Below are 17,861 nucleotides of genomic sequence, written 5' to 3'. Positions count from 1 at the left end.
ACGAAATTGTCATAAAAGGGCACAGATATTTATTTACATATTCGATGATTAATTAAAACAATGATGCAATGCAATCAGCGCCATCTATCGGTACGTTAAATAAACTTGAACAATATGTTTTCGAAATGTACGCAATCCAGTCGAATATCGTAATAAACAAATGTAATAGCATCTTAACGGTACGTTTGTTTCAGTTTCTTTGGAAGGAATCCAACGCCAACGTAGAGTACCGGAACTACTTAAAATTCAGTTTTCGTTCGGAATTGTTATTAGCTCTCATTAAAAGTATAAATGCCATTGCAAAACTAGAATTTATATTTGATTTATATGTCTATTAAGACATATAAATCAAATATAAACATTAAAAAACAAAATGTTCCAAAGTGCCTAGCGTATAAACCGGAAACGAAAAACCTGTTTTATAATAAATGTGAGTTGTTTTTTATCAAACTATATTTGCTGTTACTCGCTGAGACGAGGATAACGTAAGACAAACTAGCGAACATTAGAATTATATTCCATTTTCGTTACATATTTTTGTAAATATTACGAGATTACATTTGTTTATAGATTAAACCTTTATAAGTCAGAGGCTGTTGTTATCACCGAAATTTCGTCCATTAGCCGTATTTTTTCATTCAGGCAACTTTAAAGATTGTCAATAGACAGTTTCACACAATATAAACAATAGAAAGTTTGAACATATGTACATATGTTATTAATTTTATTATATATCCCTAAACATTTCCAATTTTATTTTTTCACTGTCCACTCCTAATGACCGTTAAAGGGTTAATAATATATTTATTTATTTAGATGTACTGACGACGTGATCAAAGTCGCGAACAGTCGCTTGTTGCCGACAGCGCAGGACCTTCAGGAAGGCTTTTACCTTGCAGTGGCCGTCCATCAGCTGAAAATTAAAAGTTATGTACAATTAAAAATTAGTTATAAATTAGATGTGGGTAGTGAAAAGACTGGTCACTGTGGAGAAGTCAGGGATGCCTACGCCTAGTATAATTAAAGCGCTGATAGCCCAATAGACTGAGGCTTGTGATCGATAGGTCGCAGGTTCTATTTCCAAGATGCGTTCTTATGTCATTCAGATTTTTTGCATTAATTATATAGTGTAGCATAGCTATAGGACATAACTTGTCAGATATGAACTGAAAACAATACTTTTGTGAATACGAGTTTATTGGCTATATTCGAATGTTGATGCGCGCTGTTAGCCGTTTTGGCTTTTACAGCTTCATCGGACTCTTGTTTCTTTGCACCGAACTACGACAACAATGTGATATAAAATACCTTTTAGTTTTATTTAATTTATTTTTTCGCTACAGCGAATCCCTGGGGATCCGCGGATTGTTTCTGATGATAAAGGAACTTCTGAATTCTTGTTTCTTGGCACCGAACTACTACCACAATGTGATATAAAATACCTTTGTAATAATATTGCTATATAAAAAGCCGCCATATGTGAAAGTTCCCGCAGACGTCGTCACAACGCTTAACCTTTTGTTCGTCTCGCCCACTCGTCTCGCTCACTCGCACGGCGTGCACGATACGCGCTCTTGCTTGCTCTTGGCAGGTAGCCAAGACGCAGCACGTGCGCCCGCGGCCGTTGGAGTTCTCAGGGAGTCGGATTTGAGCCATGGTTCGATGCGCAACCGCGCGTAGGCGAATTATTCATTTTCCGCGCACAAATTGTTTTAATAATTAAATAAACGTTTTTCCACATCACACCTTGTATTTTTATTTAATTTATTATTCCAGTTTATTGGGTATTACAGACAATTTTTAACAGGTCACGTGATAAGAAAATAAACAAAGAAACACACGTTCGACGCCGTGACCGCGCTCTCACTGAGACGATTGATGTTTGCGAGCATCTTCGTCATCGCTGCTTGCGGGCACCGACGTCGTCAATGCTCGCCGCCTGCGCACACGGCTCTGCGCTTTGCACCCGACCTCGTTCATAGCAACCCCGCTAGATGACGTAGAGCAGTGATTCCCAAAGTGGTCTATATCGACCCCTAGGGGTCTATGACAACCTGCAAGGAGTCTACGTCAGCGAAAAAAAATTTGGGGGTCCATGAAATGAAAATGGGGGTCCACGATAGTGGATCTCAACACATACACTGATAGTACCAATTTACTTACATCATACTATCTTATAATATCAAAACGTTTACATTACTTATAAAAGTACTTATGAAGTAAAAAATTATTAATATGTTACGTATATTTTATATAACAGATAAAAAATTTTATTTTGAGTAGTTTTAATTTAAATTCAATTAATAAATGTATAAATTAACATGTGTTTTCAGTTAGAAATTTACAGGAAATCAATATCAGGTAAGTAGGAGGTCTACCCAACACGGAAAAACATAGCAAGGGGTCTACGAAACAAAAAAGTTTGGGGAACTCTGACGTAGAGTAACACGGTTGCTACAATAGGATTGCCACTGTTGATTAATAAATTTTCAGAGAACAGACAGCAGCGTCATCTGCGTACCATAATACAACACTTCAATTGGCAAACCAAATGCTAAGCGTGGCAATCATTATATATCTTCCGTAGATATATTTGGGGAAGCCTTTGCTTTAAAATAGGCATGTATAGGCTCAAACAATGAATTAATTAATTCTCATAAGTTTCATATAAGGCGCACTGGCTATGATCACGCTTGCATTTTATTAAATAACCTAATTCTGATAATTTAAATAATAAGTAAATTAATACAGTTTATGTTAAAATAACAATAATGTTATCGAAGAAATTACATTAATATTTGTGATTCCTGAAAACGCGGAGCCAGTACTGACCACAAATAATATCAAGTTATATTTCAATGTGACAAAATGAAAATAAAAATTATATGTTTTATACTTAATAATATTTTGCTTCATATGGTTTCGAAATTCAAAATTCTTTGAAACACCATTTTAATCATTGCACTATTACATTTAGTTGGTTCAAACTATTAAGTTGTTCCACTATTGGAACAACTTAATAGTTCACCAGCTTTCACCCTTGAAAAATCCTGAACATTTTTTTTCTTTTAAAATAAAACGTGTTTCTGCAAAAACAATAATTCTTTGATGGCATACCATGATCTTTTATAATACAACTGTCAATACAGGATGATTCATTATAAACTATCCGGTATAAACCGTCTAGCTTAATAAAACCAACTTTGAGAAAGAGATCACTGTATGAACCCAGCTCGGAAGAACAGCATTTGGGAAGATCCGAAACATGTTTTGTCCAAAATACCGCTATGTCTAAAGGTGAAGGTCTTTGACCAATGAATGTTGTCAGCTTCAATTGATCTCATAAGATAGCTCTAGATCACAAAAAGTAATGGACAGGGCTATGCTCGAAGTATCTTTGGCGGTGTCCTAAACAGTGGGCGTCCATCGGCTAAAAAGAAGAAGCAGACCTAAGGATTCTTTAATTTGTTATGATTGTCAAGGTCAAAATGCTTAGTTCATACTTATAATGTATAAATACAGAATCTTCATTTTAATTCTTGATTTTCTTTGAATAATCAGAAATAAGGAGATCAGCCGAAAATCCAAGTTCATCGACGTAATTCGAAAAATCGTTTGTCTGAAGTAGCAGTGAGCACATGGCTAGTGAAGCGACAGCGTCGACGCCATTGCGAGCTCAGCGCTTGGAGCATTCGGACGTGTCTCCCGATTTTCCCGCCTCCCGTATTGCTGACTTGCAATTAGATTCGCTGCCTTGCACCCCGATGCAAGGAATTCCTGTGCACAGCGTTCGGAAATGCGAAATTGTCTTCGGACTTTCCCGCCGCTCTCCCTGCTATTGCTGCTCGTCAAATCCTGTGCCCCTGCGCACGGATTCGCTACGCTCGGCGTTTGGAGTTTCGGATGTGTCCTCGGAATTTCTCGCGTCCCGTAGTTGCTGACATAGTGTCCGCCTTCTTGCATCTCAGTGCAAGAAAACCCTGCGACCAGCGTTTGGAGTGTCGGAAGGATCTTCGGACTTTCCCGCGTCCCGTAGTTGCCGACTTAGTGTCCTACTTCTTGCACTTCAGTGCAAGAAAACCCTGCGATCTGCGTTTGGATTGTCGGAAGTGTCTCCAGACTTCCCCGCCTTCCTAAGTAGCTGACGCAGACAATTGTTTCTAACTGTTAGAGAACTAGAGAGTCTAAGGTCGTCCCTGAGGAACCGGCAGAGAACGCACGTTCATTCTATGGCTAGTGTAACTGGTGGCCGTTGGGGTGAAAAGGTTCTCGGGTGGCGACCACTAGCCGATAGACGGGGCGTGGGTAAGCCGCCCACTAGGTGGACAAACTATATAATTAAAGTTGGGGGAAGTCCCTGGATGCGGACAGTGTAAGACCATCAAGGCGATCTTTGAGGGAGGTCTGTGCTTTTCAGTGTTATTATCTTTTGAAAGTAAGAAGGTTATATATGTAAGCTAAGAGATACATGTATAGCTCATTTATCTGCTTTAACAGCACAATAACTTATGGCGACACAAAGTCTGCACCGATAGATAGTAAACAAATGTGATAACCCGAATTTTCAAAACAATTTTTTTTACTATTATAAGTTAACTTAACGTTATACATAAATACAATTACCCTTTTAAATCTTTTGTACTTATAGCCAATAACCATGTATAAGTGTAAATAAAGATTGATGAATTTTTAAATGAAAAAGAAAATCATTAATTTTTTTCGATATTAAAAATGTAATAATACACAAAAAGTATAATGATATGCCTGTAATTTAAAGAAATGTCTTCTATCTCTTTCGCACATACAAAATGAAGACATTATAGGGGTTTTACTCAAACACAACAATGCTCTATCGATATATCAGACTTATTACAGCTAGAAATAAAATTTTATAGTGATGAAATTGTGAAATAAATTTAACCTCAACAACCTTCCTTTCTCAATCTCTTTTATAAGTTATTCTAGTGATCTATCAAATCGCTTTCCACAATTTATTTTCCGCCAAGCAAGGTGCAATGTGCGAAATCATTGATTTATATGTTTTCACCGCCGGTGTGGCGAAGCGAAGATCTAGAATATATCTAAATCCATTTTAATCTCAAGTTCCACCTGTTATACAACTGTCGTTTGTCATAAATGAGTGAAGGAACTGAGGATAAATGTAAAATCAATAGATAATACCTTTTCGTAAAACGTCAATAAAGCTTTTTCTAGCTTCTTTTAATTTCCGGTTTTTAATAAACAACTCATCACTTTGATCAGTCAGTTTAACAATTTTTTATTATAACTGTAAAGACATACAAATTGACAAGCTATCGATTATTTGAATAAAAGTAATTTCATTGCGTAATCAACATAGATTTAAATTATAAAAAGCTATTACAATGCAGTAATGCATAAGATACTTAATATGTAATTGCTGTTTCAGCCCATAGACGCCCGTTGTAAGGTATAAGTTTCCCCTAAAGATATCTAGGTAGGGATATGTCATAATCACACTACTGCCCATCCTCTGGAAACTTATTTGTAAGTAGCAGTAATCCTATATAATTAATGTACAAAGTGTGAATTATATAAGATTGTATCACGGGAATCAAACCTGTGACTAACGAACGGAAGTTTTAGTCCTCTACCGCTGGGCCACCTGCTCCAAGCGTAATTAAAATCACAAATGTATGAGATCATTACATTTTATTATCATGTTATAATTCGACTTGTGTCTTTAAGATATAAATTTAATTAAAAATATGTTTTTATAATTGTATATTGATTTTTATTCATCATAAATATCTTTTCAACCGTAGGAAATAGTACAATAAGACGGGTGGAAAACGGGCTACATGGAACTTACAATGGTCTGTGGACCTTGTAGGTGAATGTCTGTGGTGCTTGGTCTCCAATTTGAAACTATCTTAAAATGTGTATGAATTGTAAAAAATGTATTGCAAATCCTCTTAAAACTTAAGAGATTTTTAAAGAAAGTGTCTGTGATGAATCAACATAAAAATTAAAAGCGAAAACAACAATAACTTAATATAAGTTACTAAGTCTTTCTATGGACAATATTTACGCTTTTACTAAAGGATACCAGATAATATTAAGAAAGCTCTTATGGATTGATAATACACCTTGGGAATGATATTCGCTTTGAGATAAAGATAAGATAAAATTCATTTATTTAAAATTGGAACTTTTAACAGAACTAGTTTTGATCATCAACTAAAGTGTTTTTTTACTTTTAACTCTACTCGATTTCGCAAGGTGTTATAGTTGTGGAAAAGAAACATGAAGAAATTCCACAACAACATCGTCCTAATTAAGTTTAACATTACAGATTTATATACACTTTATCAGATGTATATACTATATGAAATCAGAATAATCAAGCTATAGTAATGCCAAAAATGTTTACCATCTAAATATTCGTTTATCGAATGATAAGTTTTTTTTTCCATCAAATTACTTTTCGAGATTATTTTATTGTAAAATAAAAATTAAGTTTTATAATCTTATAAAAAATATATAGTCCCGTTGAGTTTGCCTCTATATATATATATATATATATATATATATATATATATACATATATATATATATATATATATATATATTTCTATATATATGTATATGTATGTAATATGTATATATCTATATATAAGAATACCTACTATCCTGTTGCTATCCCTTTAATATTACTACATCAATGTAAAAAAAAAGCAATTTGCTATTGTTTCGGAAATTGGTCAACATTTGCAGAAAACACAAGTTAAAATGTTTATTCATTCATTACATAACACATAATGTTAATATTTGTGCTTCATTAGTGTTGTTTGAAATGTATTTCACAATAACATTGGTAAATATATTTAAAAAATTAATGATTTTTAAGCTCTTCCAGTACATTTTTGGCATAATTTCCACTTTGAATCATGCATAGTAATTACTTATAAGAAAAGAATATCAGAAGATACCAGTTTGATTGAAATTATAATCATTTTGAGCTTTCTATATTGACATCTATCAATTTAAAATACACGGATCTAAGTGGAAAATACTACGATCACAATCGTTTTTTAATTAAGATCACTCACACAAAGATCTTAGATACAATTGTAAGTGCAATTCTTTCTCAAACTTAACTATAAGTAAAAAAATTGTTACACAATTATAATGAGTAAAAATAATTAAATTTATTACTTTCAAAAAAATAGACGTAATAAACTAACTGATGATAAACGAGAAATATTTATTAATGGAACAAAATTTGAGAAATTTTGTATTTATGAACATATTAATAAAATGTATAGAAAATGCTTTTTTTAGCCTATAACGAATACCAATAGTGAGAATTATCGTCGCATGATTACAGATTTCAGGTTTCCGAACCTGCCAGCTCAGCCATCATACTCATCACACAGTTCCAACAGGATGGTGCTACACATAGGTACAGCTTCGATGAATTTGTTTTGCGAAGCGAACAATTGATCAGTCGGTTTGGGGATATCTCATGACCACAGAGATTACTTGACTTAATTTCCATGGATTTTTTATATGGTGCTATATCAAAGAGAGAGCTAACAATAATATTCGCCTAACTTTTGTGAATTTAAAAGTAAATATTCGTCTATAAATCAACTCAATTGAACCAAGTTCCAAGAACCAAATTGTATGTGCAACTCGCCGGAATACATTTAGATAATATATTTAGTTTTAACATATAAAATCCGCATTTTTGAACTGTAAAATGTATTTATTAAAGCTATATGTCAAATATTATATTTTTTTATTTTACTTTAAAAAATAAATCTGCCACCAAACATCCTATACATATGTTGCTCGTTGGTGAAAACGTCCTCCGTTTTCTGTAGTAAAAAAACGGTGGTCAGAGAATTTCATTCAAAAGATTTATTATGTCTTTTTATGAAGCCACCGGATTAACACAAAATCGTGACACATGCAGACAACTGATATAACAAACGCAGTCATAGCATCAAGTTTGTTTTACACGATGTGATTCTGTGGAAATAGTGAAGGCTTTACAATAAATGTTCCTTTTATAATGTAGCTCTTTGGAAATACTATTATATAGTGCGATAATATATCTAACAATTTAAATTATATTATCAAATATTACGAAGTGACAATATTAAATAAAAAAAAATCTCGGTTTATTTCACAGGCACTTCATAAAATTTAAAAAAATATTAACAACCATAATATTGAAATTATTGTTAATCGTAAATATTTAGAAAATATTATGTTAATTAGCTATAGTATATAACGCCAATCAAGTTTTATACATTGCAATACTACATAAACAAAAAATTGCTACACATTTTTTGCAGGCGGTTTTTATAGTAATAAAATTATTGATTAATTTATTCTTCTTACATTTTGAAGCAAACCACGAAGGCTATAACGAATGAAAAATATATTTGAGGTCAAGTTTAAAACTAGCTCTTACATTGATGATATATGTGGAGAACATTTTTGTTAAAGTTATTTACAACAGAAACAAAGCAGATACAAACATACCAAAAAAAATCAATAATCCTATAATAATCTCGAGTTAAATATCCTAGCGGCAATCCCTAATTACAAACGGACAAAAATGCAATAGTGAAGGTAAAAGTAAATGTAAATAAAGATAATATTACATAGCCTATGTATTTCTCCGTAAGGCATGATCCGATCTAAAAGAATCAAATTCAAGCCTGTACTAACTGTTCAAGGTTTTGATAATATCATAACCTTCATTATTTCAGCCATTGGACATCCATTGCTGAGCTTAATTAGTTTATTTTTTCAGTTGGAGGTGGCCTGCATTTAGCGTATTCCAAAGACATTTACATAGTCGCCTGTCTAGATCGTGTAGAGATTTTTTCCAAGCAATTACCGATCCATAGTATCCACTTCATAACCTTTAGGCCCCGACGTCTATCTCGTCTATATTTATATGACCTGTCCACTGTCACTTCAAATAGCCAGATCGCTGGACTATATCGGATACTTTCGTTTTTATATGGACCTCTTACAGAAATTCCGAGCATATCTATTTCCATGATCCGTTGAGCTACCGTGAGCTTGCCAAAGAGGCTTAGTGTAAAATACCACATTTCTGTGCCATTAGCTATTATTAGTAACAAACATTAGTCGTAAACTTTCGTCTTAAAGCACTGATTGATATTGGAATATATACTTTTAAACGGTTTTATTTAGTTCGACCCGTACGGAATTTATTTGTTTGGGTCAAAATTATAAATTGAAATTTAAGCACCTTCCCGTTGTCAGATTGATCTGAAATTTGGTACACACATTTAATTTAGATGACAATACAATATAATAAAATCAATAACATTATAAATCTAAGATGGCCGCCGATACAAAATGGCGGATTACATATTTTTCCTTAACCCCCTCAATATGAGTATCCAAAAACCGTTTAACTTAAAAGTTTTTTAAATGTATTTATTAATTCGTAATATATACAAAAGTGTGTAAAATCTTACATTTTATATTAAAAGACAGTTTGTTCTTTTGTCTAGCGAACTAATATCTGCCCGTCAGATGTCTTACGATGTAGACTTTTTTTTTTATAAAACACCACTAGAATAATCCCGCAATACGCCTTATAATACTGGCGACATTTGTCACTCTAAATTTGGAACAACGATATTATGTTAGCGTCTACCGAATGTTTATAAAACAAAGAGGACGGCTAAAAGAAATAAACAAAATACAAAAATAGATGCAACGGGAAAGCATTACTCTCTTATCTGAGTATGTGGCTCTTTGGTGAGCAACATCGGCGTACTTATTCTGAATCTGTTATTATATTTGTACATGCAATTATATTTATAATACTCATGTTTATGTTACTGAATCAAATATAGCGATTTTACATATTTTATTTTTACGTAATCAGTAAGTTTTTTTTTTTTGTGAAACATCAAATTAATCATATTTCGCAAATATCTAATTAACTTATTTGTTTCAGTTAAACATAGCGTTAACCCTTAATTTGATTTTGTTCACTGTGAGAAACATATGAGAAAAAAAATAATTTCGTTATATTTTTACACCAAATTCGTATTTTTTGTAATATTATCATACCGTATATAATATTTTTTAATAGTAAAAAAATAGTCTACGCACCTGGCAACACTTTTACTTGTCATTGTCAAAGCAAAATGTCGGCGCCTCGCGGGTCGTCTATGTTCCGCAAGATAAATATAAAAATTTACTTGATTTTCTATTGTTTCAAGTATTTTAATGCTTTCACTAACTTATCTAGACTATTGGTTATATTTTGGTGTGTGAATTATGTGCCTTTATGTGAATCCTCAAGTTTTATGACCCGCCAAAAGCTTATGTTTATTGTGATGAACATTGCCAAATAACCTATAAAGTACCTACAATTTGTTATGTTCATCACGGTGAACGATGCCAAATACCTAATGATAAATTAATCCAAAATAGTTATGTCTTTTTTTTTTAACATTTTGAAGTTATGGGTTTTATTTTGCTTATTTCGGTATTTTCTGTTGCCAACAGCATACTTTGCATGGACGCACGGCAAAAATATTGGCGCTTGTGCCTATACAGCATGCTCCCTCAGATACCAGTGATCACCAAGCTACAATTGAAGAAAACCAAGACCATAATATAATGAATGCCTCTTTCCTGCCCACTGCAGATTCCCTAGAATATTTTAATTTATTTTTTTCTTCAGACATTGTGACCGATATTACCGTACAGTCAAATCTATACTCTGTTCAAAAAACTGGCAAATCTATTCAAGTGACAGAAGACGAAATGCGTGATTTTATAGCTATCCATATACTTATGGGTATTGTCTCAATGCCTAGTTACCTAGACTATCGGAGCAGTAGATTCCGGTATGCTCCGATAGCAGATCTAATGAGTTTAAAACGCTATCAACAGATTCGTAGGTTTCTACACTTTGCTGATAATAGCTTAGAAGATACTGATAGATATTACAAAGTAAGACCAATAGCAGAAAAAATAAGAAAAAACTGTTTGCTGCAAGAAAATGAAAACAAATTTAGTACAGATGAGATGATGATTGCTTATAAAGGAAGAAAGGCAAGCAACAGAAAGCAGTACATGAAAGATAAACCCAACAAGTGGGGATTCAAAAATTACGTGCGAGCTGGAGTAAGTGGCATGATTTATGACTTTATCCTATATGGAGGAGAAGATACATTCCGTTTTCATAAATTCACTGAACAAGAAATTTCAATTGGGTTTGGGGCACAAATTGTAATAGCTCTGTGTCAATCTATTCAAAGAAAGCCAGCCACCATATTTTGTGACAATTTTTTTTCATCGCCTGAGTTATTTTATATTTTAAAAGAAAATTATGGCGTATTTGGTTTAGGTACGATTCGTAACAATAGAACCAGGGGAGCTGGATCTATTTTGCCTAGTGAAAAGGCAATGAAAAAGAAAAAGAGAGGAGCTTATTCACAGGTCGTATGTGACAAAACCAAGCTGGCTCTCGTTCGCTGGAACGACAATAAGCCTGTCACCCTGATAAGTTCATTTGTTGGATGCACACCTGTGCATAAAATAAAGAGATATTGTAAGGTAGAAAAGCGAAAGTTAGATGTTGACTGTCCTCAAATAGTAAGGGAGTACAATCAACATATGGGGGGTGTAGACCTGGGTGATATGTTAGTATCTCTTTATAAAATACCGTTCAAGTCTAGAAGATGGTATATGGGTATATTTTGCCAGTTGTTAGATATAAGTATAAATAATTCATGGATTTTATATAAAAAAAATACTAACGACATAAAAAAAAATTCTTTGAAAATATTTCGGCAAGATCTATATCTAAATTTAACAAAAAAGAACCGGTCTGTACGTTCTCACTCTATCGTTGAAAATTCAACAATAAAGAACCCTAAGTTACCCAGGCCCATTAGCCCCATACGTTTCGACAATATTTGCCACTTTCCTAATACAAAAGAAGACATGGGGAGGTGCAAATATTGCCTAAAAAATACTACTGTGTACTGCATGAAATGTAATATAAGACTCTGTTTTGTTACCGGAAAAAAATCTCGTAATTGTTTTCTCAATTTTCATACAAAATAATACTAAGTTTTTTGTGAAATGCTAGAAGAGGCTCTATTATGTTATAAAAGATATTTTGTTATGTCTTTGTTTTGTTTTTTATATAAATAAAAATATTTTGTAAACCGCACTACCTGTTTGAATGTGTACCCTAATTTGATTATGTTCATCACAGTAAACATTACAATAAAGTGGTATTTCTCGACAGATTTGGCAATGTTCACTCTGATGAACATTGGTTTCCTGGAAACCTGAAGGTCGCAGCATTTTTTTTTTTATTTTTTCTGGATTCCTTACTACCCTAAACTTATAAATATACATAAATTTTACATATATATAACACATTGAACCTCTGCCAAATTAAGGGTTAATAATAAATGGCATAAATAAAAATGCGCTTATTACCTGTTCTAATTTAAAAATATATTTGTTACTAAACCTAAATTAAAAAATTAACAATATTTGATAAAAAAAATGTAATAATGTGTAAGAAACACGTAATTTCATTTCAAAGATTTCTAAATGCTTCTTATCAAATGAACTACGAAATCGACACTAAACAATTAGTCAATGTCTTGAAACACGTCAGTAGATGAACTAAACACAACCGATCATTAATAGTGTAGTGGTTAACCATTACTTAAATATCTAATGGATTCAGGCGTTATTTTGCGGAAGTCCATCCTAAGTAAGAAAAGTACCAATATATAGCTACTTCCGCTATATATTGGTACTTTTCTTACTAATCATAACTTAAGAACGGATATAGGTTATTCGATAACATAAAAGAAGATATGGCGGTTAGTAAAGGTCACCTCTCTTCAGGCTTCATTTGCTAGCCCACAATCAACCAATGAGACATGAAAAGGACTATGCTACGGATCACAGAGGAGATTTGTAGGCGAATAAAGGAAACCAACATAAGCTAGCAGATTAACAAATTGAATTGGCAGTGAACAGGCCATAAAACGCATGGGACAGATGGCCTCTGGAGCCTTAAGCTTCTGGAGTGGACCAGGGAACTAAAGGATGTCAGTACACAAAATAACATGAATTTGTTGAGCCAAATTGTTATTAACAATTTTTTTTTCTTTTATCAACCTTACTCCTCTATCAACTATAGGTAGACTTCTTTAATCTCTTTCCATGTTTTCCTTTTTTAAGCAGTCAATAATCCATCACATCTTTGGCCTATGTTGTGGCCTTTTCTTGTACCATGGTCTTCATCTCATTTTCTGATCATATGACCAGCTCTTTTCAGTTTAAAACGTCTACTTTAAGAATCTGTCAAGATATGTGTCTTTACTCTGACTTCTGATTCACTTGTTTGCCTTTCAGTGCTTTCAGAGTCACACCAGACAGCATTTTCTTAACATAAACTAGTATAAAATTGAGGTCACTTATCATGAACGCTTTGTCGTTTAGTGAAAACTAAGATATTACTGAACGCATCCTAATATTAAAAGAAGCTAAAAAAAGACGGTATAGTTTTTTTTTTTTCTCTGTAACAGCATTGACAAATATCTTAAAGGCAGTAAGATCAAATCATTCCCAGGTTGTTTTATCACTTTAGTTTCTTTAATAGGGTTTTTACCAGTCAATGTTCGATACACTTTGAGAGTATACTATATATGTGTACATAGTCCAAGAATGTTCCGCAATGCACTCTGCACCGGCCTATGTTAATAATGATAAAACGCCATCGTGACTCGCAGCTGGGAGAAAAAAGATCCGTATCAAATAGCGGCAACCCCCTCTCAACTGTCTGCGCTTAATAATAGCGAAAAAAAATTGTAAACAAAACACTAGCGACACAAATTAGAATTAATAAAAAAAAAAACTTTATACGAGAGGATGTTCGGATTCCAGCTGTTTGATTACAAGACTAATACCAATAACCATAATAAACATTAATAAAATATACAACGTAACATTAGACAAATTTCAAAACTGCAAGACATTGTTTTAAACAAAAACTTTATTTTCCAGCATGTACAATAAAGAATATTAAATAAATAAAATAAAGCTTTAATGTAGTAAATGTACAGCTCATTTGCCAGCTTTAAAGCTTTCACACCTATTTTAATCATCCTTCATAAAGTGATTACTTTGAAATAAATAAAATTAATTTATTTTTTCTGTTGTGAATTTTCTTATACTTTGAAACTATTTACTAACAAATGAGCTATACATCAACACCCTTTAAAGCTTTTAAATCTACAACAAATGAACCAGTACTATCTCTTTCCAGATTTATTATTATTAGCTTGTTTAATATGTATATCAATGGGTCGATAAACTTTAACTAAAAATATTTAAGACTAACATATTTCTATTTTAACTACTAGTTTTTTATTGCATTTTAAAATGTTTGGTAATGGTATGTTTAATAATGTAATATATTTGTTTAATTATTTTATTATATATCGGTATAAGGTTTACGGTTTTTTTACATCGGATGTAATATGATTTGTAGTGACCAGAATAACACTGCCGCCGCGAAGATGACGTCACAGCTCGAATTTACGGCGCTATATTCGATGAATGCATATCTCAGTGCACCAGCAACTCTTATTGCGCACGCGCCTGTTTGTACAAGAAATTTATTTAGTGTTTTTTGTTGTTTTAGAGGATTTCTACGATGACTTTTATACCGTATGACACGTGAGTTACTTTGATATTAATATTATTTTATTATTATCTATGGCCACTGGAGCAGAAAGGTTCTTGAATAGCGACCGCAAATTAATAGACGCGGCGTAGGCAAGTCCCCAGTAGGAGGTCCGGCGACATAGTCAAAATGGGATATTGTCACAGCCTTAAGGCTCCAATCAGGGCACATTGCACTAGGAATATTTTATACTTAATGGATAAAACACCTACATTAAAATTGCACAAAATTTTGAATAGTGAATGTCCAACATATTCTCGTGGAATGGATCCAAACCATTGCATTGAGGATATCTTTCAACACATTTAAATAGTATGTTTTGTATTTGTAATGGTTCTATAAAGATGCCATAATAAAATTAAGACCCTTTATAATTATTGAAGATTAAAATAAAAAAAATCGTGGCAATGTTCGACATTGATCAGCTGACATGATATTGGATTATTACAGCTGTTTCAAACGACACGTAACGTATATACGTGAAGCATGGAACTAAGTATATTATAATGGAACTATGTGTTTTAATATTAATAGTGAGATAAAATTTTGAATTAAATTAAAAAAAATCCTCATTATTTCTATATTTTCTTGATGTCATAGATTAAACAGTATTTTCCTTATGTAAAACTATTTACTTTTATATCGCAAACCATTACTGTTAGTAACACATAACCATACAGACGTAACACGAACGCTGCTGCCGATAAAAGGTAGAGAGCGGCGTGCTTATAGCTTCTTCCGGAAAGTATTAAGATTGCCTGTCTACCTTGTGTGGAGATACACTGCGTATCCTGGTTCGTGGTCCTCACTCCACGAACATTGAGATCCTAGTGACCGTCAGTTCTGCAAGTTATGTGGTCTGCTCACTTTCATTTCGATATATCGATCTGTTGCACTATGCCGAATTTTTTTTTCCTCTATGGGTCTTACATTAATTCCTTACATTTTTAGTGAAAATAATAATAACTATCTATAACTGTGGAGAATATTTTCCGCGTTGTAACAGATATCTAAGATCATCGTCTTAAATCTTATTCATAACAATGAATAAGATTTAAGAATAATCAGGTAATTACCTGATATATACGTAGAACTGTTTTATCATACTTTGTCTAAAAACCTACTAGATGGCGCTAATCAGCAAGCCTCATAGACTTAGTACTGTTTTACCGACGTTTTGTTTTTAAAACCATAATTTTATAGAACATAAATTGTGTTTCTATCTTCTTGAACCTTGAAAAACAGCCTACCATCGTCTGCACAACGAATAAATATTATCATAATTATAGATACAATAGTAGATTATGAACCGTTACAGGTGTGGCTGGGTAAGGTAATGCAGCATTTGAGAACAGGTAATAAAGTCTAATATCGGACATCGCGTTTCAGATTGCTTTTTATTATGATTATAGGAGAAAATATCTTTTATTATATACCTATCATCATCATTATTTCAGCTATAGAACTTATACAGCTGGACATAGGCGGCCTTTATAACTTCCTATAGAACAAGTTGGACGTGATCTGCGTCCAACACCTTTCAAGAAATTTAACACGAACTCTTAGATATAAGTTAAGTAAATAAAATGTCGATTTAAAAATAGAAATAAAATCTAATCGAAATAAAAATATTAATAAATTAAAAAAGAAACTAAGACATACACGTCTTTAGCGCTAGTAAAAAAAAATCTAGATTATTATAACTTTCTCCAGGTTTCATAATATTAGTATTTTTTGTGCAACTGTGTAATGTTTATAAGCTGTGGTAATCCTTCGGTAAAGGACTGAGACTTAAATAAACATTTTGTGCATTGATTACATGGGATTGCCTCTGCGTACACTATCAATCGGGGCGGTTATCCCTCCTATAATATAGTATATCCCTCCATAGATGTCTTCTGGGGAGGCCTGTGTCTTAATGAACTTTTATAGATGGAAATAACGTCGACGATGTGTACGGTATTGCAAAAAAATCTTATTGTAAATTGATGGATTTTTATGTGATAATAATAGATGTTGCAGTTGCACCTAATGAGATTATTTATTAATGTCATTTGCGTTATGAGGCCTATAGAGCCACATGCGTGACTTTCAACAGGTGCGGCAATCAAAACCGCGTTCTTTCACTCTGTATGAGTACGACAGAGACGAGACGTAATAGCTACCTTACGATTTATAATTTAACTGTGAAAATACGTTATGAGGTTGAACAGGCCCCATACGCACTGTAAATACTTTTAACCTTGTTCTTATAAGTTCTTGTTATAAAAAATGACTTAGCAGCAGACGTGTATAAAAACTGTCGTACCGTCGTATCCTTCAATTTGTTAACGTAATGAAAAGCTTATGAAATGAATAATAGACAGTTCATAAACAAAGTGCCGATGACACTCGCATTCTAAGAATTCAAAATATCTCATTACAGTATAGTCGAGTGTCTGTTTATAACGATCATTATCCGCTTCTCGGAAGGCTGCGTGATTAAATTAATATTGCACTCATTTGTATTGAAATATAACAACTGTATACTGTATTGGTTACATTGGACTTCAACCTTTTTTTATTTGCTTCACAACTCGAAATACACACTAAGATTACCATAAATACATTTATCTATGGATGCCAGTCGTGGGAATCTTTTTTTAATAACAACGTGTGGTCATCACCGATATCACGTCAGCCGATAGATGCTCACAAGGCTTGGACTCTTTCAAAGATCTACAGTCTTGCGCTGCCTAAATCCAGCACTACCCGTGACCTGGTTATTAATCATAATATATAGTTAGAAGCAGTCGATATCATCATATCTGATAGACGCCCACTGGTATTACTGCCCGTATCCAGTGAATCCCAGCAGTCCTAACTATGTCATCGGTCTACCTAGAGGGAGGTGTACCACCTCCTCGTCTACCAGCTCGTGGTGGACACTCGATAATCCTTTGACAATCGAGTAGGTATGTATTACTCTGTGGTGGGGTTTAACAGGTTAGGTAGGAAATGTTAGAGACATCACCTAACGAGCTGGAGCACAAAGATTAACGTTTGGATGTAAGACAGACAGTTTATTTTAAGTCATCCGCCCACAACT

This window comes from Battus philenor, unplaced genomic scaffold (genome assembly GCF_028537555.1).
Source record: "Battus philenor isolate CCGP_79_NKW_IND1 unplaced genomic scaffold, ilBatPhil1.0.hap1 SCAF_22, whole genome shotgun sequence".
NCBI lineage: Eukaryota > Metazoa > Arthropoda > Insecta > Lepidoptera > Papilionidae > Battus > Battus philenor.
Note: the sequence above shows the minus strand (reverse complement) of the source record.